The 23255-nt window shown below is 39.4% G+C and overlaps 1 long non-coding RNA gene across 1 annotated transcript in view; it reads right to left on the minus strand.

Moving 5' to 3' along the window:
- Positions 1-23255, minus strand: part of LOC132010272 (uncharacterized) — a 118038-nt gene that overhangs the window by 42617 nt on the left and 52166 nt on the right. The window contains exon 2 of the long non-coding RNA XR_009402209.1: positions 2050-2212. This is a non-coding gene — a long non-coding RNA (uncharacterized LOC132010272). The remainder of the gene's footprint in view (positions 1-2049; positions 2213-23255) is intronic.

Below are 23255 nucleotides of genomic sequence, written 5' to 3' on the forward strand. Positions count from 1 at the left end.
AACTCTGCAGCATTCAATAAATGTTCGTTAAATGAATAAATGAGCAAGAAGGTCAGCAAGCCTCCATGTTATTAATGTTTCTGTCAGTGATTTAAAACAGGGACTGAGTCAGGCCTATAGAGAATTTTTAAATTGATTTTTCTCAGAAAAGCATTCTTGTTTTTAAGTTACATTTTAATAGTTCCAGGTAAAAAAATAAATACTCCTCATTCCAGTGTCCCAACATCACTCTATCTTCTCCAATCTGGCAGCTTCGCACACTATTGCTACCTGACTGACCCTCGCAGTAAGTGAGCTTGCGGCTTCTGGACCACATTTTATATGAGAAATAATACTATGTTTACAGGTCTAAAATAAATGTTGCACACAGATTGAAATAAAACATATTTTAGGGGCGCCTGGGTGGCTCAGTGGGTTAAGCTGCTGCCTTCGGCTCAGGCCATGATCTCGGGGTCCTGGGATCGAGTCCCGCATTGGGCTTTCTGCTCAGCAGGGAGCCTGCTTCCTCCTCTCTCTCTGCCTGCCTCTCTATCTACCTGTGATCTCTCTCTGTCGAATAAATAAATAAAATCTTTTAAAAAAAACATATTTTAATAGAAATCTTTAAAGATCTGTACACTTAGATAAGGAAAGAAATGAGAAAATATGTCAGAAATAATAGATAGATTTTAAGAACAAGCTCTATAATACGATAGCTATGTAATAGGCAGTAGAGCATATAATCATCCCACATCCTTAATACCCTTCTAGACCAGGAACAGACTGACATGGAAAATGTGAAGAAGGTTCCCAGGATGGCCGCCAAGATCAGCAGAGGTTAAAAGAAAAAGCCTGATCATGGAGATGATCTTCAAGGAACACTTGAGCATCACATCATGTGGCTGTTTCTAAAGACAGAAAAAAATGAGCAGATGCAGCATCACTGTTCATTTAAGTTAGCTGAGCAGAGTGCTGGAAACCAGGGGAGGGAGGATTTTAAAACAAACAAACAAACAAAAATGTTTTTGTTTGTAAGGGAAAAAAAGAGTTGTAAATAGACAAATACTGCTAAAGAAAGAACAAAGAAAAGGCTCAATTTGGACATCATTCTGAGGACACTCCTCATTGACTAAATAAGCAATCAGGTTACTTGAGCAAGGACAGTCACTGCCAAAAGAGGAGTTCCAATAGCCATCAGCCCAGTTTAGAGAACACTCAACTAACCAAACTGTGCATTGGACTTCTCCACAGAAATAGTACCAATAGGACACAAAGATATACACAGGAGGAGATTTATTATAGCAATTAACTGGGACAGTTATGAAAGTCTAGATGTCCCATGATCTGCCATCCATAAGCCGGAGAAGCAAGAAAGTCAATATAATAAAGTCCAAGGCCAAAGGCCTGGGGGGTAGGAGGAGAGATGCTGGTCTAAGTCCCAGAGTCAGAAGGCCTGAGAACCGGAAGATCCCATGTCAGTGGAGAGGAGAAGGCAGAAGTTTCAGCTCAAGAAGAGAGACATTTCACCCTTATGCCTCTCTCTGCCCTCAACAGAATGGGTCTGCACAATTAGTTCATGATAGCAGATCTTTACTCAGTCTGATTCAAATGCTCTCTTCAAATGATTCAAAAATCTCTTCCAAAAACACCCTCGCAGACACAGCTAGAAATGTTTCTCCAGGTATTTGGACATCCTTTAGCCAATCAGGCTGACACATAAAATTAACTAACCATCACACTGTGTGAACACATCTTGACTTCAGATTTGTTTCCCTAGTACAAAAAGAATTAATAAATACGTACTGAGTACTTTGTCTGTGCTAGCTACCAGGGCTGGTGCTGAGAAAAAGAACTCCAAAGGACAAGCTATAGTCCCCACACCTCTGTATGATCCTGTGTAATGGCCTCAGACTTTCTTTCTTACAATGTATAACTTACATGTAAAACAACTGTTCCATCAATAACATTTCTTTACAGTCAGTAATTTCCGTGAGTATTCCTCTACCTCTCTCTCTCTCTCTCTCTCTCACACACACACACACACACACACACACACAATTTTCTCTGCACCTCCAGGAAACTGAGTCAGCTGGGGATATTCCACGTGCCCTTTCAGATCCATTCTCCACCTGCTCCATGGCCCAGGAGACTGGCTGGATTCTAGCAAGGGATGGGCTGCATTTACAGGTTACCCCCCTCTGGCTTCTTACTGAATTCAGCCAATGAGGAGCACCTAGAAAAGATCAGAGGGGAAAAAGGGGGTTAGGATACTTACTATCTCCTTCCTTGTGGGATTGTCACAGGCTGTCTGCATCCGCCAACGCACCCCGACTTCTGCCTGGCCATCCTGCTGTTTCTAGTCTGAGTCCTGCACTGTCCCCTGTGGTTTCCTCACCCCTTAGTAAATAGCCCCTTTATTAAAATCTTCTGAAATTGCCCAACTTCAGTAAGCCATCTCTAGATCTTCCAATACCCTGACTGACATACTGAGACTTAAGTGTCCCTTAAGAGGTCCTAAGACCTCTAGAGGGAGCAATCGTGATAGAACGCACTTGGGTGCATTGGAGGGAGAGAAAGGGTAGATCTAAAGATCTTGAAGCTGACTCTTCCCTGGACCTAGTCTGGGGAATCATCAGTCAGTTAAAGAAACTCGGGAGAGAGAGCCGGGCAATAGCCAGCATGGCCTGAGTATTGCAAAACAGCAATTAGTGAGGAAGACGCGTAAGCAGGAAGCTGAGAGCACTCACAGCAGGTGAGTATGCCTGGGCATGACAGGTGCAGAAAGGGTGGGCTACAGAAGAGGCCAGGAGTTTTGCCAAGAGCAACTGCACAGTTAGAGGCAGTGGTAAGGAAAGATATCACCAGGAGAACACACCTCAAAACCACAGTGGGGCAATTCACACCTCGGTGGAGACCAGCTCAGGTAGGTAGGTAGATCAAGTGAGCCGGTCTACCTGCAAAGACGGACACGGGTGGGGCACCGGGGTGGCCCCGCGGGTTAAGCGTCCAACTTCGGCTCAGGTCATGATCTCCAAGGCCGATGGAGCACCACCTCAGACTCTCAGCTCAGCGGAGAGTCTGCTTCTCCCTCTCCCTCTGCTACTCCCCCTCCTCCTGCTTGTGTTCTTTAAATAAAAAATGAATAAATAAAATCTTTAAAAAATGAATAAATAAATAAATGAATAAATAAAATCTTTAAAAAAAAAAAAAAAAAAAAAAGACAGAGACTGGTACCACAGACCCGGTGAAGTGGGCTGGACACCAGTGAGAGTGAGTGGAGAAGAGCTCCGGTCCGGATGCCCCTCCCCCACTGCCCCTAAAGCTAAAACGCTCCCTTTCTGCACCCAAGTGCCCTCCTGGCAAGGAGCAGAGGGAGAAGAGAATCCTTAAGAGTTGTAGGAAAATTTGACACATTGAGAAATTACAAGGGAAAAAAAAAAAAGAAAAAAGACGAAAACTTAAAACAGACTGATATGGTTTTTTTTTTTTTTAAAAAGCATGAGAACATAACATCCACCCTCAAAGCTGAGAACAAGGGGAGATATTATAGAACCCCTCCCTCCCTCCAGGAACCAGGCCTGAGCGCCGAGGCCACCGGGGAGTGGTTCCCAGAAGGCCGAGCGCCGCGACAGTACTCGCCCCTCGAGCACCACGCAAGACGTCCCAAGGTAGTCTGTCCTTTCCAGGTAGCCGTAGGCGTAGGTGTCACGTGACCTTGCCTGGCTCAATCCCCCCAGACTTCAGGAGCAACTGGTAAGAACCCTGGCAGCCTTTGCGCATGTGCCGGGAGTTGGGGAGGAGTACGGCATCTGCGGGCAAGAACTACGTGAACCACCCGCGTTGGATTTGCAGAGAGGAGTTCTGAGCAGGGTGGGTGCCCTTCCTGAAGCTGTCCTCCACCTACAGCTCCACCTACAGCCCCCCAGCCCCCGCCGAGGGCTTTGCCGTCCTCCCGCCCGCCTGCAGCCACAGCCTGCACTTCCATCTCAAGCTGCTGTGGTGGTGGGCAGGCGTCGCTGCGTGGTCCCAGAGGCCACAGCCACCGACTCCGGGGCCAGCGGTGCCCTGAATATGACCACCAGCGACCGGCAGGATGAGTGCAAAGAGGGACTGACCTGGCTCTGGCCACGAGCTCCCCGATTTTCAGTCCCATCAGCACGCTTGTGCCCAAAGAGAAGATCCCTGGCCCTCAAAACCTGAAGGTCTGGCCTAAGGTCATTGGCAAACTCGGGCAAGAGGTGTGACATCCCCCATGATTTTTCCCATCCTCCACATCATCAGCAGTGTTTGCAAGATAATGACCGTGCAAGGAGGCATTATCTGGACCAGGACGCCCAAGAAATAGGACCTGTGGAAAAAAGAAAGAGAGAAGGAAATTCAGGCTGACATACATGGGGTTGGTAATGGGGGTTAAAGGAAGAAAGGCCAAAATATTGAGTTCATACAAAGCACTCTAACTTCTTAAGTTTTAGGAGAGAAAGGAGAAGACAGAATGAAGCATAGGTTACCTGAGGTGACAGTCCTTTCATAAGAAACCAATTTTTAACAGTGATTTAATTGGATTGATACATCTCAACTCAAGGAAGATAGAGCTCCAAGGAAAATGCGATCTAAAAGACATTGGGCTAGAAGTGGAAATGAGGAACAGTATCTTATAGGAAACAACCAGAATAAAGTATTTGTGATGCTTCCAAAGAGAATTTATCAAACCAACTGTGTTCAGAAAACTTGCTTTCCTTTCCTATAAGTGGACTGGTTAAGACTTTTCCATGGGTCATTCAGGGATCAGTAGTTCAAGACTTAAAATCTAAAGAAGCTGAAAAGCATGGCTCAAGGCAGTATTTTCATTTCCTTCGATCATGATAATCATCTGGAGATACTTGCAAAATATAAAAACTTCCAAGTTACTAGCCCATACCAGGCCCTGTTTTAATTAGTGGAGTTAATTAACCTCCAGCTCTCTAAATGAATCTTATCACAAAAATGTGAGAAAACATTATATAATCAGTTAACTTAAAGTTTGTTTACTAAATGAACAATTAATGAAGCTCTTACTCATTTACATAAGGTGTGTACCATGGCCCATAGATCCTGAGTTTGGGAGATAATTTTGAAAGTACTGTCTTCCAAATAAATATGCTATCTCTTGAGGGGACATGAGATACTGTGGAACATAGAGTTACATTTCTGCTTCCCAGTTTGTGACTGTTCAAACCGACATTCACCAGATGCATGGTCATTCAATCTGGGGTAGAATACGAGAAACCTATAGGGCATCTTTGTGAAGATGGCCCTCTATGTCTAAAGAGAGATACAGAAGTCATTGGCATATAGGTCATGCTGGAGTGATGGACATAGATGAAGCAGAAAAGACAGAAAGTAAATAATCTAGAAGGAAAAGGCAGAACTGTGGGTAACATCAATATTTAAAGGATAGAGAGGGAGAAATTACTAAAAGAAGAAGAAATAGATTAGAGGCCAGGAAAACTAAGAGGAGGAAATCATTTTCTGAAGAGACAACAATCAGTACTGCCACATTCTTCAGAGGAAAACAGGATAAAGACCGAAAAGAAGCCATTAGCGTATGTTTCCTAAAAGGGAAGGAGGGGAGGGAGGAAAACAGTCCTAAATCAACAAGTCTGTTGTGCTGTCAATGACTTGTACCTTGCCTAATACTGGCTAAGGAGATAATTGTGACTAAACATCCTAGGAACTTAATATAGAGATCATTTCTTCTATGTTATGCATATTTGAATAACATCAAATGTATTTATTCAACTATTAAAAAATGGGACAGCTATATAGTATGTTAACATTAGCATTTTATGAACAGAACTATCTCTGAGTGTTTTGTTTTTTATTAATATATAATGTATTATTTGTCTCAGGGGTGCAGGTCTATGATTCATCTATCTTACACAATTCACAGTATTCACCATAGCACGTATCCTCCCTAGTGTCCATCGCCCAGCCACCCCATCTCTCCCACCCCGCTTCTTGTTTTGTTTTTTGAGAGAAAGAGCCATGCAAGCAGGGGGAGGGGCAGAGGGAGAGAGAAAACCCGGAAGCAGGCTCCACACTCAATGGAGAGCCCGATGCAGGGCTTGATCTTGAGATCATGACCCTGAAATCATGACCTTCATGGTAATCAAGTATCAGACACCTAACCAACTGACCGACCCAGGCACCCCTCTATCTGGGTGTAAATGCATGATTCTTCTGTGTTCATTTCTTCACTTTTATCAGAAAGTTACAAATAGGACACTGCCTATTTGTGTTACAGTTGGTTGTACACAAGTCCATGCTCTCTAATATCTATTTGCCCTCAATAAATGAGACAGCAAAAAAGGAGAAAAGAAACTGAGGTGGGGGGAAAGTAATGAAACCATTTGGTACTGAGATTTTTTATCAAATAATTACTTGATTCTAATATTGAAATTTCTTACTGTCAGCAAAACTTCATCAGAAATTTCAGAACTTTATGGTTAATATGGCCTCATGCCCAAAAGAAATTGTGCTTAAGTTATATAAATGACTAAAATCTATGAGAGATGATAACAGCTAAGTATATCACAAATTGAGATAGCAATATTAATTATACAATAAATGCAATCATTTGGCCTCATATATGACTTAGCCCATGATCTATATTTTCTTTGAACTTAAGGAGTTAATCATTTGTACAGAGAGATAGTGTGCTTGCAAGGATAATCTAATGGGCATCCAAGGTATCTGTACATTTCTGTAAATTCACTACATGTTTGATCAAGTCCTTTATACACAACTGTTACTGAACGGCATGCCTTGTCTGTAAGGCTTCTATTTTCTGGGTGATGACCCCACTGTAAATTTTGCACATATGTTTGAATACTTAGTCTCCACTGATATATTTGCAACATGTATTTATAGAAATATGTTAGTGACTGCCCATATGTTCAGCATGAACTAACTATGCCAGCCTTCAAGTACAGTAATGGGAAGAAAAGACCTTCAGGTCATGAAAGTGCTAATTTGCAGAAACATAACTTCCCCTGTGATTAAAAGAGAATTTTATTAATTGTTAGGGGATTTCACTCTTATTAACATCCAGGTTGAGAAAAAAGGTTGCAAGATGCAAAGTCTGGATCTTAACTTTACAGGTGTTTCCTCCAATAGGAGTTTCCTGTCCCCTACCATGAGAACAAGGGCTGAGAGTGTTGTGCTGGGCACTCTAATGTTTTATGTATAAGTGTTTTACATAGAAGCTGATCACTGTAAGCCTAGGATCTAATGGAGTAGGTCTGGGATGTGCCACCCACAAGCAGCCTTCTGGACCAAGGCACTCACGCCCCAGCTTCCAGAAGTATAGGCTAGTAATAGATCATACCTGAAATCCTCTCCTGGAATCTGGGAGCCACATGCCCCAAGGTTGCACCTCTCCCCACGGGCAGTGTAGTCGACATTCAATAACTGGTTACCTGGGATAGGGGAGGGGGAGGGAATAAAAGGGCCAATCCCTCAAGCCTTAATTAGGGACAAGTCTAAAGAGCCATATAAACTCCAGAGCTTGGGGCACCTGGGTGGCTCAGTGGGTTAAGCCTCTGCCTTCGGCTCATGTCATGATCTCAGGGTCCTGGGACGGAGCCCAGCATTGGCCTCTCTGTTCAGCAGGGAGCCTGCTTCCTCCTTTCTCTCTGCCTGCCTCTCTGCCTACTTGTGATCTCTGTCAAATAAATAAATAAAATATTTAAAAAATAAAAATAAACTCCAGAGCTTCCGTATTGCAACTGCAAGACAGTGTCAATCTCTCCTTCTACCTAATCCTACTTCTTTCAATGCCTTCAAATTGACTTCAGCAGAATTGGATTTGAGAGCATTCACCAGTAAAAAAACAAAAAAAAACAAAAAAAAAAACAAACAAACAAACAAAAAAAAAAAACCTCTCACATGCAAATCTACATCTCAAAGCCTGTTTCTGGGAATATTGACCTAAAGCAGACATTAGGAGTGGGCCTAGAAGGAAATTCTAAAATGGACTTTGATGCTGAATCACCGTTGGTGGTTAGCAGCGAGGACTCCATCGCTGGTGGTAGGTGGCATGCTAACAGCTCCAGGCATACTGTAGCAATGCAATTGTTAAGACTTTCACCTGGGGTGACCCAAACTGGAAGAGAAAGCACTGGCTGCAGGCAATATCTCAAGCATTTGAGAGATTTGGGGGAAGTAGTAATTATAGGGACTGTGGAAGGAGTGGCTATTGCTAAGGGCTATCAATTCACCTGAGAAAAACAATGAAAAACTAGAGATAATTAATCACCAATTTAAGGTAAAATGTGAAAGCCAGAGGGATTCCTTGGCAGCACATAAAGAACCTCTGCTCTACTGTACCTGAAAAGCAAAGAAAGCTGAGGGTGTGTTTTTTTTAACCCAGAACTGAATTATAAAGTTAGCAGAACTCCAGAGAAGGTTAAATTCTAAAATAGGCAATTCGACAATACCAAGATCAGGACCTGGATTAGTAAACCTGGAATGGGAATATTTAGATCTTTGCACTCAAAAATCTTAAATACTCAGATTCTCTTGACCCTTTGAAGCCCATCAGAAGTGACCCATTCCTCCTTGATAAAAAGAAGCATTCCGCCCATACCCCTTACTTGAAGACAATGCAGAGACTTCTGCCTTTCAAGACAATACATACCCCCCTCAAGATGTACCGCAAATCCCCTTTGCACCTCCAGTAACTGAAGAAGAGGTCAAGAATCTATGAGAAATCAGGGGCGCCTGGGTGGCTCAGTGGGTTAAAGCCTCTGCCTTCAGCTCAGGTCATGATCTCAGGGTCCTGGGATTGAGCCCTACGGCAGGCTCTCTGCTCAGCAGGGAGCCTGCTTCCATTTCTCTCTCTCTCTGCCTGCCTCTCTGCCTACTTGTGATCTCTCCCTCTCTCTCTGTCAAATAAAATAAATAAAATCTTTAAAAAAAAAAAAAAGAATCTATGAGAAATTAACATGCAATACGTTGGCAACATTATATGTAATAATTCAACCAGTTCTTCACAGAAATCTATGCCCATTTTCTCAGGTAATTATACACTGGAGAAAGAGAATTCCTGGAAATGTCAAGGTCATATTTATTATTCAGGAATGCAAATTCATCCAAGACTCCATGTCAGAGTGAGTGCACCTGGTAATAAATAAATTCACTAGGTGCAGTTTACAGTGGGTACAACAGGCCCCTCAAACAACCCAGCAATCATTTCCTCTATCCCTCATTTCATATTGGAATAGACCTACTTAGTATTTAGCAAATACCCCTACCCCTACCCCAGGTTGGTGGTAAGTCAGTGGGAAAGACCCAAGTGGATGTCTCTGTCCAATTTCACAGTAGGGAGTTAGGTTGCTACATGTCTATGAAGGATATAGTCAGGATGACCCATTAAACAATCTAGACTAGCAAAAAGTGTTTCACCAAGGGTGAAGAGACTCTAGAATGGGTAGAAGAGTAGAACAGTATTATTTGTAGTCTCAAGACCATCTGCTACATTGGGGGTGTTTTGGGTTACATATTTAAAGGACAATACTTTGGGGCACCTAGCTGGCTCAGTCGGTAGAGCATGTGACTCTTGATTTCTGGGTCATGAGTTTGAGCCCCATGTTGAAAACAATGACAATACTTCGGATATATTTCATTAATTTTAAATATTTTTATGTGAGATTTTACTTGAAAATTTAAGATAACATGTGACTCTTTGGCTTGCATTGTATTTCTGTTTGACAGGTTTGCTTTATCAATCATATCTGTAGGTAACAAAAATTGCATCTAAAATATCTTACATTAGGAAGCCATCAGTTACTAAATACACATAATTTAACCAATAGACTAGGATTGGTTAGGTAGCCATGGTGTTCAAGGGGAAGAGCACAGTCTAATTTGAAACTGAACGAGGGAAATAGTCTTCCAGTTGACTCCTTTCTCCCTCTTTATAGGTATGGCATAAATACCATCCATGAAGCTAGGACAGAATACTGCAGAGATCTGACTATTTCATCATTTTAAGACGTCATGGAAATCTTCCTTAAATGCTTTGTCTGAACTCAAAATCTATATCCAAATCACTTCAACAAACAAATGTCTCTGCAGCAGTTTGACCTGTCTAAATTGTAGAGGATCCTACAGATCTGCATGTACAGAGGAAACGCATCTTAGAAATGAAAGCTCAGAATAAGATATAGTCACTGCATTTTAGAAACAGCATTTTAGAAACAAAGTTTAAAATAAGACGGTAACCACAGTATTCATCATCCACCATAAAATTATCTGCTGTAATCTCCACTTCTGGATATGGATAGCTAAATAGCAATATATAAACAAACAACATCAAAGTGCCTTTTTGGCTAACTGCCACCCTGCCACTTCTGAACCAAAGCCAATTATAATGACATCACTCTAGCTTTGTGTCCTTTACTGACCTTCCTACTTATGTTGCCAAAATGTATTAAATTTCTCCTCTACAATCTGTCTTTTTCCCTTTGCCTTTGTTTCTTTAAATAATGACTTGACATCACTTGACCTCAACCTACAATTTTGGCTGATAATATCACTGAGCAATTCACTTACATAAATGGCCTTGCATAATCATCTGTTGTGGCACAGAAAAATTTGTGCAAGAAAAGATTGAATTTGTATGACATAAACTGAAGAAAATTCTTTTAAATATTCTAAAAAATCACATCTCCATTAGGCAGTTAAAATGAGATCTTCTATCAAGCTGTAGAAATCCAGTTTCCATAGTACTATAGTCATAAAAATATGTTTAGTAAACCCACCTGCACATGTTTATTTTCTTTAGCATTCTTTAATAAAAGTCATTCAGACCACTAAATTGAAAATAAAAGTGGTATGGCATTAGCTGAGGTCTTTAAACATGACTGAAGTCTTGAATGTATTTGAAAATCCACAAATACTGAGAAAACAAAAACAGTTGTTTATCTATTTGAAATAAGATTAGCCTCTGTGGCATGTTAAGACAAAGTTATTTTCTGGGAAAAAAAGAGATGGTCCAGTTAATAAAAGATATTTACTAGTGGGATGATTATGTTAAAAAGTGTGTGCTAGTCTATATTATTTTGACTCATTATCTATTAATTTACACATATAACTAAGTAAAGGACCATTATTATTGTTCAAACAGGAGGGTTTTTTATTTTATTTTGAAGAAAAACAATTATTCACTTGGACAGATATTTAAACAGCTATGACTGACCCTGCATTTTCCTTATTGTACCCTCTGTGTTTAGCACAATGCCTGGCATATATTTTGTATCAATACATGTACTTTTGATATTTTAATAATGTCAACCTCACAGAGTACTCACAGAGCATAGTGGTTAAAAGCAGGGACTATATGGTCAAATTATCTGGGTTTAAGTCCTGGCTCTGTCATTTAGTGAGTGTGCACCCTTGAACAAGTTATTTAATCTCTTCTCCATTTTTTTATCCGAAGAAATACCCTGGCCTCACAAGAGTGTCACGAGGAATAAGTCGATCCAGGGGCAACTTTAACAGTATCTAAAACAGAGTTAATAGCTCCATCAACTATAGCTTTTATTAAATAGTAGCACTTAAGTGTACTTTAGAATTCGCAGGTTCTTTTCACATATAACATAAAGAATTTCATGAAGTTTTGTGATGGAGGTAAGACGAGTACCAATTATTATTCTGGTTTAAACTAATTAGTCTTGGGCCACACTAGTGTGGTGTGTGAGAGTTTATTATTATAATGTAAAGCTGGACGTTGTTTAGAGAGCCACAGTTCAGTGGTGTGTGGTCACACTGCGAGAAAGGAAAAAGCCAAAACTTGAATCCAAGGTCTCTGAATCTGAAATCCAAATCTTTTCCATGACGTATAGATGGAAGGTATTCTTTGGATTCTCTCCCTAACTGTATCTGAGAAGTGAGTATAGATATTGAATGATCACAGTAGGACTGTTAGGATTCATGACTTTCAGTGACGACAAATTATAGTAGAAAAATAAACATAATGGGTGGTTGATTTCTTTTTTTCCAGTGATTTGATCATGTGGTTGTGGGTAATTCGTAAGCTCCAGTCTTGGTGAGCACTGTAGCATAAGTTGACAGGTTCCACCTGCCCTCAGAGTTCATCATCTAAAAGAAGAAATAGAATGCATAACACACATACATAACATGGAGAGGTGCAGCAGGGAAGTGTCAGACAAAAGAACATACAGCGTAGAGAAGAGAAATGCTGAGAAACATGGTGGCCTATCATAGCTTACCAGAACCTGGCAGATACCCAGGGTTCTTCCCTAGGAAAGTAACATGTCATTTTGAATAATTTCACGTAATAATAATTGAATAATAATTCAATTGAATTATTCAATATTCAATTATTAAATATTCAGTAACTGAAGAATTGAATAAATTCATGTAAGATGAGTGGGTCTTGTTTTCATCTTATGTGACACTGAACAACGTCCAGCTTTACATTATTATAATAAACTCTCACACACCATGTGAGGAGTGTAAATTAGTAAAATTCTTTTGGGGGGACTTGCAAAATGGGAACAACCACATACACATTGACCCAGCAGTCTTGCTACCATTAGCACTGATCAAAGCTGCCATCATGTCTTGCCCCAATTATTCCAGTGACCTTCTTACTGAGCCCCTACTTCCACTCTGGCACCACTACAACCCATTCTTTTTGCAGCAGCCTGAACGCTCATCCTAAAACATACATCAGATTGCCCTGCTACCCTCCTTAAAATCCCCAAGTGGCTTTTCATCCTACTTGGCAGAAAAGCTAAATTCCTTCCACAGCTTACAAAGTGCTAGGCATTTGCCTATAATTCTAATCTCAATCATACCACTTTCTTACACACCACATTTCGACCACTTTGGTCTTCTTTCTGTTCCAAAGACACAAGTTGTTTGCCCAAGGTGTTACATAGGCCTCAAATAAACTCTTTCTCTGCTTATCCATTTTAGATTTCAACTTAAATGTCACCTTCAAATCGGTATAATAACAACCCAGACTAAAGTGACAGCCCAACCAATCTCTAGCACATCGCTGCTATTTTAATTCTCTGCACAGCTCTCTCATGATATGGTGCTTTCTTATTTACTTATTCAATCATCTTTTCATACATCTATTTTTCAGTGTATGCATACATGTTGATACATATTTAGTATTTTTTTTATTTATTTGCCCCTCCCTCTACTTACTCCAGAGAATTTAAGTCTATAAGAAAAGAGAGAGCTTTCCTATTCTATTCACCAGTGTATCTCCAGCTCTAATAACAATGCCTGGCATGTAATAGTCACTTAGTCAATGAATATTTAATTCTAGTAATACAACCTGTGAGCACTTTTCCATGCACTGTGTTTCCAAATATGGACATAGAGTAAATTTTCAGTTTAATTAACTCATTCGTTAAGTTTCTGCTGCTCGAGGAACTAGGAATAAAATGGGTATGGGATAAATATCAGATGACCTAAAAGAAAATTTGAGTTCACATCCAAGAGTACAAAAGATAAAATGAAATAAAATAGATAAGAAAAAGACATTTATTAAGAAAGAAAATTTAGGACTGCCTAGTTGGTTCAGTTGGTAGAGCATATGACATTTGATCTTGGAGTCCTCATTTCAAAACCTGCACTAGGTATAGAGATTACTTTAAAAAAAAAAAAAGTTGGGGGGGTGGTCACCTGGCTGGCTCAGTGGGTTAAGCATCTGTCTTCAGTTCAGGTCCTAATCCCAAGGTCCTAGGATGGAGCCCCACATGGAGTCCCACATCAGGCTCTTTGCTCAGTCAGTGGATAGCCTCCTCCCCACTCCCCAGAGTCCCTCCCCTAAGCACACAAACTCTCTCTGTGTCAAATTAATGAATAAAATCTGTTTTTAAAAAAAGAAAAGGAAGAAAATTTAAATATTATATAGGTTTTGTCATTGCTATTTTAAGATCAGAGACACTTAAACCCATTTAAATGTAGATGAGAAGGATCAAGTAGAGATGGCAGTATAAGCCAATTTCTTATAATAAATCCCCTTCTATGCATATGTTTTGTTTCTCTGGAGAGCTCTGACTAATACAAAAGGAATATGATCAGAAACCAAGAGGTGGAGGGACAGTTCATCCTCCATAGAGGAGGCCATGAAGAGAGAATGAATAGAGATGCGTCCGTGTGTGGGTAAGTACATAGATTCAATGACGAAAGGGGAGGAAATTCATCTACCGGTTTCTATAGATTCTATGAAAAATGTAACAAAGTTACCTCCAGAAGTTTAAGGAGAGTAGAAAAGTTTTGAAATCATTTCTGTCCTGACAGAAAGAGAGTTGGCCAGTAAAATACAGCAGGCTTGCTAGGCATAGGCAGTCTTGGAGTCCAAGTTAGGAACTGATGAATTTATGTGGGAAGCAATCTGCTGAATTCATGATATTCTTTTTTTTTTTAAGATTTTATTTATTTGACACAGAGAAAGAGACAGCCGGAGAGGGAACACAAGCAGGGGGAGTAGAAGAGGGAGAAGCAGGTTTCCCGCTGAGCAGGGAGCCCGATGCCAGGCTCGCTCCATCCCAGGACCCCAGGATCATGACCTGAGCCAAAGGCAGAGGCTTAATGACTGAGCCACCCAAGCCCCCCATGATATTCTTTAGTAGCGTTCATTTGAGCATTCACATACTTAGAGAAAGCCGGTGTTGGGGCTGATGCAGAGTTGGCGCTTTGTCGCAAAGATGGGATGGCAAAAGGAAGAACCAGGCAATCCTGCGATCTTTAGAGAGGTATGAAATTGAAATACGTATGTTATATGCGAAAAGTGATACAACATTCTATTCTTCTCTAACCAAACTTGACTCTACTCTCCATCTCCATTTAGCCCGGAGGCAGAAAAAATATTTTAAATCATTTTTAATACACGGAATCTAAACTGGAGAGGAAGGAAAGTGAAGACTGGAGATGGGCAATGATTAGGAAAATGACACAAGACAGCTAGGCTTCAGTAATTCCCACCTATGGATGATTATGGGCCATAGATGTTCAGCCAGCCTGGTCTAGAATTGGCTCCAAAACTGGACAACGCTGGACCGGAAGGTGTTGGAACCGACTCCAGATAACCAATGCTGGGGAAGGGCTGACAGTAAGCTACTGCCGGATGCAAAAGCTGACCAGAATATTAAGAAGCCCATGTCCTGGCAGTCTGAATACCCACAGCTTTTCCATTCATTTTTTTTCCAACCCAGTTTTGTCATACGATTTTTATTTAGATGGATCATAAAGATACTTGATCACCGTACTAGGTTTATTGGCTGCTTTAAAGCTAATGCCATTTCCAATTCTTGTTTAGAAGAAAAGTGAAATTATTTCTGACTGCATAAAAGCAAGGTGCTATTTAGCAGTCTAAATCCCTCCCTTATATTTAAAATTATTCTCTGTCTCTAGCATTAGTTATACAACGATCTACCCTTTGCATTTTAAGTGAATTGAAGCCACAAAAGCTTACTCAGCTGGGTTGTTTCTTAATCCTATCAATTCAAGTCAGAATCATCCTTTTCCACCCACATACACTTAGCTTTCAAGTCTAAAATCCAAAGAAACATTTAAATTATTAAAGTCAATCTTGTGAGACAGGATTTGTCACACTGAAGGCAAGTAATTTAAAGAAATTTCAATGTAAATTTGAACTTACACTGACCAGCCAAGGCTCATTCCCAAATCAAACCCGTAAACTAATATTTGTTTTTTGATGCTTTGTTTTCAGGACCAAGTTTGTGCGTTATTTTCATGTTTTATTATTTTTTATTCATTCTATAATACAGAATTCACAATAATAAAATAATTAATTAAACATCTATTGAGTACCTACTAGGCTTAAGACATTATCTTATTGTGCCCCAGCCTTTAAAAAAAAAAGAAGAAGAAGAAGAAGCCTTAATTCTTGCTCCCCAGTGCAGGAGCACTAATTGGGGGCACTTAATAGGGAGACCCTCCCCCCACCACCCGCCCCCGCCCCCGCGCCCGCCCTAAAATGGAGTCAGGACTTTTCAGCAGGAGGCGCTTTCACACCTTACCACTTGCAGTCATTCACAAACCCAACAGGAAGAGACGGACTGGACCTTACAAAGACTTGATCTTGCATGGATACTGTTTTACTATCCAGGCAAAGGAAGAGACACTTTTTTTTTTTTTTTTTTTTTTTTTTAAGATTTTATTTATTTGCGTGCCTGGGTGGCTCAGTGGTTTAAAGCCTCTGCCTTCGGCTCAGGTCGTGATCCCAGGGTCCTGGGACTGAGCCCGGCATCGGACTCTCTGCTCTGTGAGGAGTCTGCTTCCCCCTCTGTCTCTCTGCCTGCCTCTCTAACTACTTGTGATCTCTGTCAAATAAATAAATAAAATCTTAAAAAAAAAAAAAAAAGATTTTATTTATTTGACAGACAGAGATCACAGGTAGGCAGAGAGGCAGGCAGAGAGAAAGGAAGGGAAGCAGGCCCCCTGCTGAGCAGAGAACCTGGTGTGGATTCAATCCTAGACCCCTGGGACCATGACCTGAGATGAAAGCAGAGGCTTTAACCCACTGAGCCACCCAGGCCCCCCGAAAGAGACACTTTCTTCCTCTTTCCCCCGCTCCCAAATAGCTCAGCCAATGAAAAGCCACCATACTTTGGACTCCCAGCTTACTCTAAAGCACTTTTAGATCATAACAGCTTTCCCAATTTATCCCCTTCTCTCTTTAAAAAAGAATATGTCTCGCCTTTGTTTCCGGACCTGCCTACAGTTACACCCGTAGTTTATCTGTCCCTTATTGCAATTCTGTTATTCCTGAACAAACAGACCTCTTGCTAGTAAAATCACTGGCAGTTTTACTTTTTAACAATAGGTTCTAAATCTCCAGTTGTGGGTAAATTAAGTAGACCTTAAACAAATAATGAATAAATAATAAATGTCCTGATGTGGGTACATTAAGTAGACCTTAAATAGATAAATAAACAAGTAGACCTTAAAATAACTCCTGAACTCAAGTGGGGAAGGAATATAAGCTGTTAACTAAAGCAATGATAGGCAGTGTAGAAGAGAAAAATATATTCTATCCTACTCATCATTGTTCTTGGCCGAGACTTTTTGTAATAAAAGATTAACACGAAATAAACAAACAGAATACATAATATGTATTATGTATACATACATACAGATATACAAACATACATACATACATACATAATATGTATGCCTTCTGTATACATGGGAGATACTCAGCATCAAAATGGCCTGTGGTCCCTGGGGGACTCTGTCGGTTGCTTCAGACTCTTGATTTGGGCTCAGGTCCTGATCTCAGGGTTGTAAAATCAAGCCCTGTGTCCGGCTCCACACTGAGCTTAAGATTCTCTCTCTCCCTCTTCCTCTGTCCCTCGCCTCATATGTACCCTCTTTCTCTAAAACAACAACAAAACAACAAAAACCTCAAAATAGCCCAAGCCACCATCTTAAATATCATCTTCAGCTAAAGGCAAAAGAAAGACATTGGGGTTTGAGGGGATAGAAGCCCGGTATGTGAAGTTACTAGGAAAAGTATAGTAACAGAAGTAACAGAAGATTGTGCTGCAGATAGAAGCCAGTGCCTTCTCCATTGATAAAGGGTTTCTTGTGATTTAGTCATTCTTTTCCTGGTACTGACAGGGAGCTCCCCTTACAAATGGAGATTTCTCTTGAAAATGTTAATTTCCCTTACAAATGGGTAAATTCTGATCTGTAGAACTTCTCCTGCCTCTGCTTCTTCCTTAAAATAATCTATCCAAAATCATTTTTACATCAAAGAGCCATATTTCCGAGTGGCACATTCTGCTACAATTCAGCCAAATTTAAAAAATGCGAAGGAAGAAGATGTCTCACTGGACAGAGATGAAGGACTCCAACCAAACTTCATATTTTTCAGGCTGAGTCAATGGGGGAAAAGGAGTAAAATTGGCAGAAATTGGAAATTTAGGAATAATGAGTTGTTTTGTGGAGAGAGATGATAAATCTGGTCCAAGAAATTTTTAGTTTATGGAAACTGTAGAACATGCAAATAATGATGTCTAGCAGGCAGCTGGAAATGTGTGGCTAGGGCTTTGTAGCAAAGACAGGGAGCTGGGAGGTAGGACTGGGAGTGATTTACATGAAACAATAAAAAGCTGCTATGATCTTGAATGGTGAGAACTAGATAAAAACAAACTGTGCATGGGGGGTGGTGTGAGCAAAGAAATTTGGTACTGTAAGAAGGAAAAGAGAGCAAAACGGTAAGCACAACATTAGTATTCAGAGATAGACAGAGAGCCAAGATAATATCAAAAAAATCAGAAGAGAAAAAGTTCTCATTAAATATAGTGGGAACAACTCGTCAAATGCCACAGAGATTTTGGAAATAAATCTTTTCCCAAATCACTCAGGATTGTTAACCCTGGGAATACAGAACATGTTATGCCTAATAAGAGCTACCAGGGTTAATTAATTTTCAAACTAATAATTATATTTTAATTGTCTCTTCAAATTTGAGAAGGAACATACCCCTAAGAATGATGTCTCTGAACTTGTCTGAGTTGAGCTTCTCCTTTTACAAGGCAAGGGTTTGCAGGTATTTCCAGAGGTGATGCCTCCTTTTGCCATCAGAATTTCACACCCTTTTCTAGTCATCATTTCCAAACAGATGCCCCTGGTCTCAGAACAGGAAGGCTCCTTTTCATAATTCACTGTCCACTAGAACTCTGCCCTCTTCTTCAGCTTTGGCCACCTAATGCCCCAGAACAGTTGGAGAAAGCGGTAAGAGCCAGAGTTGCGGGTCATAACTGCTAATGCTCTGAGGAGCATTTTCACTGAACATTCCAATCAACCAGAAAAGAAAATAAGAATCAGAGGGAATATAAATTTTGAAATATCACGACATTTGAGGAGATATAGGGAGAAGCACCCCTTCAACGACATCATGTAGGCAATCTCTAATTTAATTTTTCCTGAAACTGACATTACAAGTGCACAAGTTTGACTGAGATTATTCTGTGAATTTTTTAAAGCCATAACCAGCCTGCTATTACTTCAGTCCCTCGATTACTTCTCGCAAGAGGGAATCAAAGATTTGAAAGGTGGGGGAGTAGTCCCCTTGTCTTTTCCTTTTGCATTGAAAAGAGCTTTTCAACTGAGACACATGAGGAAATGTCTGTTGCCACTGTTTCCTACTGGTCTACTTTCATTGATGGAGGCAATCAAAATGGAAGGTTTCTATTGGGGCGCCTGGTGGCTCAGTCAGTTAAGTGTTTGCTTTTGGCTCACATCATGATCCCAGGGTCTCGGGATGGAAATGGGATGGAGTTCCTGGGTCCGGCTTCCTGCTCAGCTGGAAGTTTGCTTCTCCCTCTCCCTCTGTCCCTCCCCCTGGCTCATGCTTTCTCTCTCTCTCAAATAAATAAATAAAATAAAATCTTTAAAAACAAAACCAAAACCAAAACCAAAAAAAAAAAAAAAAAAAACAAAAAACTTTACCATCATGGACACAGCCAACTAACTTACATTTGTTTTTTTACAGATGCATTATATTTTCTTCTTTGAGAGTGCTCAACCATCTTTTCCCTTCTTAGATGTTGGGTTTTGTTTTGCTTTGTTTTTTTCTGGATATAAAGACAGATGTTACTTAAACTGAGAGAATTCAAAGGTATTTTTAAAAATATTAGTTAAATAACGAGGGCCTGGGAAAGAAGCCAAGGCAGTCAGGGACATAGGAAGGCAGGACTCAAAAGATGACCATTAGATAATGGAGAGAAAGGAGGTATTTCAGTACTTTTATTTTTTTTTTTTTAAACAACTACAACTAGTGTGGTCAAATGGGTTCCTTCTACCTGAATTTCCACCCAGAGCAAATTTTCCTTTAAAAGTGATTTCTCTTGGAGCATCTGGGTGGCTCAGACATTAAGCATCTAGCTTTGGCTCAGATAGTGGTCCCTAGGTCCTGGTACTGAACCCCAGGTATCAGGCTCCCTACACAGGTGGGAGGCCTCTTCTACCTCTCCCGCTCCACCTGTTTGTGTTTCCTCTCTCACTGTCTCTCTCTGTGTGTCAAATAAATAAATAAAATCTTTAAAAATAAACAAACAAATAAATAAATATTATTTCTCTCATATAAAATTGCTGAATCGCTACACTATACACTTGAAATTAATACAACATTGTATGTTAACTATACTGGAATTAAAAGTAAAAATAAATAAAATTAAAAAATAAAAATTATTTTTCTTAAATCCCAATTCTTTTTTGTTAAAACACAAGGAAAGCTCTTCATATGTTCTTCTCTAGTTGTCAGGCTAAGCCTACTGAAAATGGTGTACCCATAGTCCATGGCTCAGCTCTGGCCAGTTAGAGACAGGAGACTCAAGCAAGCTGCATGCTGTTAATTTCCATTGCTGATTACTTTCCCTTCCCAAATGCTTTTCCTTCCCCCACTGTTCACCCTGCGAATGCATCCACACAGAAAAAGTCAGCCAGAAAATTTGTCCTCAGAAGCTCTCGAGTTTAATGACTCAGAAATTTCTTGTAAACCTAAGTTGAAGGTAGAGAGAGATACAGTATACAGTACAGATACAGTATAGAGTTGGCATGGGAATGAAGAACAATTTATTTTTAGTTATGGTAAGCATGAACATACATCCTGGACATTATCATTTCAAACAGCTTGTGCCATTTTTTTTAATATGTTCACCACTTTTCTGTTGAGTTACTGCTGTGCATATGACAAACCTTACATAAAACATGAAAGTACAAAAAAAGAAAAAAAAAACATGAAAGTACTTAATGTTCTTGTTTAAGCCAAGTATAAGAAATAAAAACAGAGTAGAGAAATCTGGTACCTGATGTGTTAAGATACTTCCTTTGTGCTTTGTAAATTAATCAGGGAAGATTAATTGAAATAAAGGGCTTGGAGACCATCTTTCAGCTTTAAACAACTTCATGCCTCAAGTAGGCCACGCAAAGAGAATATATAGTTCCTGAGGTAAGTCTATTTAGACATAGTCAGTATATGCGTGTCCACTCCTCAGATCTTCGGGGACTGATTCGCTGAGACAGCATTGTCCCTTGAAAATACAATTTTAATACTTTACCGCCCAAATTATTTCTCTTCATCTGCTGTCTGCAAGCTCAACCTAGTGGTTTTTAAACCCAAATACAATTAATTGCTTTTTATTCATAATATCCAGACCAAATTTCTTTTTTTTTTTTTTCAAGGAAGGCACCCCACCCCTGATTTATAAAATCACAAAACATAAACCTGGAAGTCACTCTACTCTTCTATTCCTACAACAACTATCTTTGCATACCTACTTGAGGCTTTTATTCCACACCTTCTTTCCACAGGTTTGAGAAAACTCAAACCCAGAGACTTAAAGTGTCTCAACTAAGTTCACAAATCAGGAAAAAATTGTTTTAAAAGACAGAAGTAGGCTGAGTCTATGAACACTAATTCAGTTTAAATCCAGTTATTAATAGAGTTGGTTTCCTTCTGCTGAGCCTTCAGGAAATGTTAATGTGGAAAAGAATCTGCTACAAGCAGTCACACAGCGTGTATCTTGATGCAATAAAGAAACTCATAAAGCAGTCAGATCACCCCAAGAACCACTGCATAGAAAGATGTTAAAAAAAATTCTTAAAACTCCAAGTATGGTCTTTGATTGGCGCTGGGGGCTTGTTAGAAATGCAGGACCTCGGGCCCCATCTCAAGAGTACCGAAACACTTATCCCCAGGTCATGTGTACCTGCATTGAAGTTTGGAAAGGACTGTTTTAGATGATCTTGGAAATAGCTTCTAATCTTAAAAGTGTATGTGTTTAAATAACATCAAGAGTGTCTTATTATTCAAAGTAAATTCTGTTGTGAATACTTTCATAAGGTGAAGAATCTCTTTTAAAATAAATTATCTCCAATTTACCTTAGGTGTCAAGGGGGAATTCTCATACATGGATTTCATATTATATAAAATAAGGTCAGTCTAGAAATCATAGAAGTAGAAGCATGAAGAAATAAAATGCTCTCAAAGAAAATATTAGATAAGCAAGACATAAGTTGCTCTATTTGAAAATGTACTTGCTCTACAGTTCATTAGTTCAAAACTGAGTTATATAAAATTTATTTTAATGCAGTCTGAAGTTGGGTGAAATTACTTTTGCACTATTTATAGACAAGGAAGTCTCACAAGTTAAGTCAAAAAAGTATCTTCTTCTTAAAAACACTTTTCAAATTTACAAGTCTCTATTTTCATGCAAGTAATTGCTACATAAGTTAAGGGCACGTATTGTTTGTACACTCCACTAAATACAGATGATTCTTACCTAGTAACTAAAGTTACTTTTAAATGGCAATATTTGGTTTATTCCGTTTGCCTAGCTGCGCACATAAAAATAATAAAACTTTTAAAGCCTGTAAACTATTCATGAATTTAAACAAATTCAAATTAGCCAGCATGACTGAATTTTAATTGATTACTCACTTAATATCTGAATCTTTTCTTCTCCTAAGATCTTTCAAAAGTGCTTAAGGACAATGTCACCATTTTTATTTTATGAGCTTCTAAATACCCAAACCAAAAAGACAGTATGATTTTCCTTTCAAAGCTAAATTAATCTCCTGCATGTAAGTAAGACCAATGTCTTAACCCATAGTTTCAACGTTTTATGTTGTAAAGCAAAGATCTTTATAGTTTTAAACATACAATTTTATGACTTCTAAATACATGTTGCCCTGTAGGTGTATTTCAACAATAACTCCATTTTCAGTGGCTGTTTGCAATCTACAATGATGGACTTTGGTGAATATTTTGAGGAATTTGCATAAAACAGAATTGTTGCTTATAAAGTAAAGAATAAAAATAATTTTATAGAATTATTCATACAATAATAAATAATGACTGCACTGGTTTTTATAATATGATACAGATCATCTGTGAGCGTAAGAAAAGTGCTGGGTTACATGCCTACAACTTCCATTTATCTATATCTATTATCTTCCTTTAAAAAGACATTAATTTACAAAATGCATGTATTTTTATGATTACTACTGTTGGATCACTGTGAAACCTGCATTTTGCAGATTTCTATTGGCCTGTGTCGTTCTATCATTTTAAAAATCTATGACCACCCTGGTAACTATAATTTTACCTGACTTTTTATACTGCTTCTGAACCTTAAGGTTTTCAAACAGTGTGACACATAACTCCAGTGGAGCATACAGCATATGTTTTTATTGTATTTAAGCCTTTGGAATTTTTA

The sequence above is a fragment of the Mustela nigripes genome, chromosome 2, assembly GCF_022355385.1.
Source record: "Mustela nigripes isolate SB6536 chromosome 2, MUSNIG.SB6536, whole genome shotgun sequence".
NCBI classification, from domain to species: domain Eukaryota; kingdom Metazoa; phylum Chordata; class Mammalia; order Carnivora; family Mustelidae; genus Mustela; species Mustela nigripes.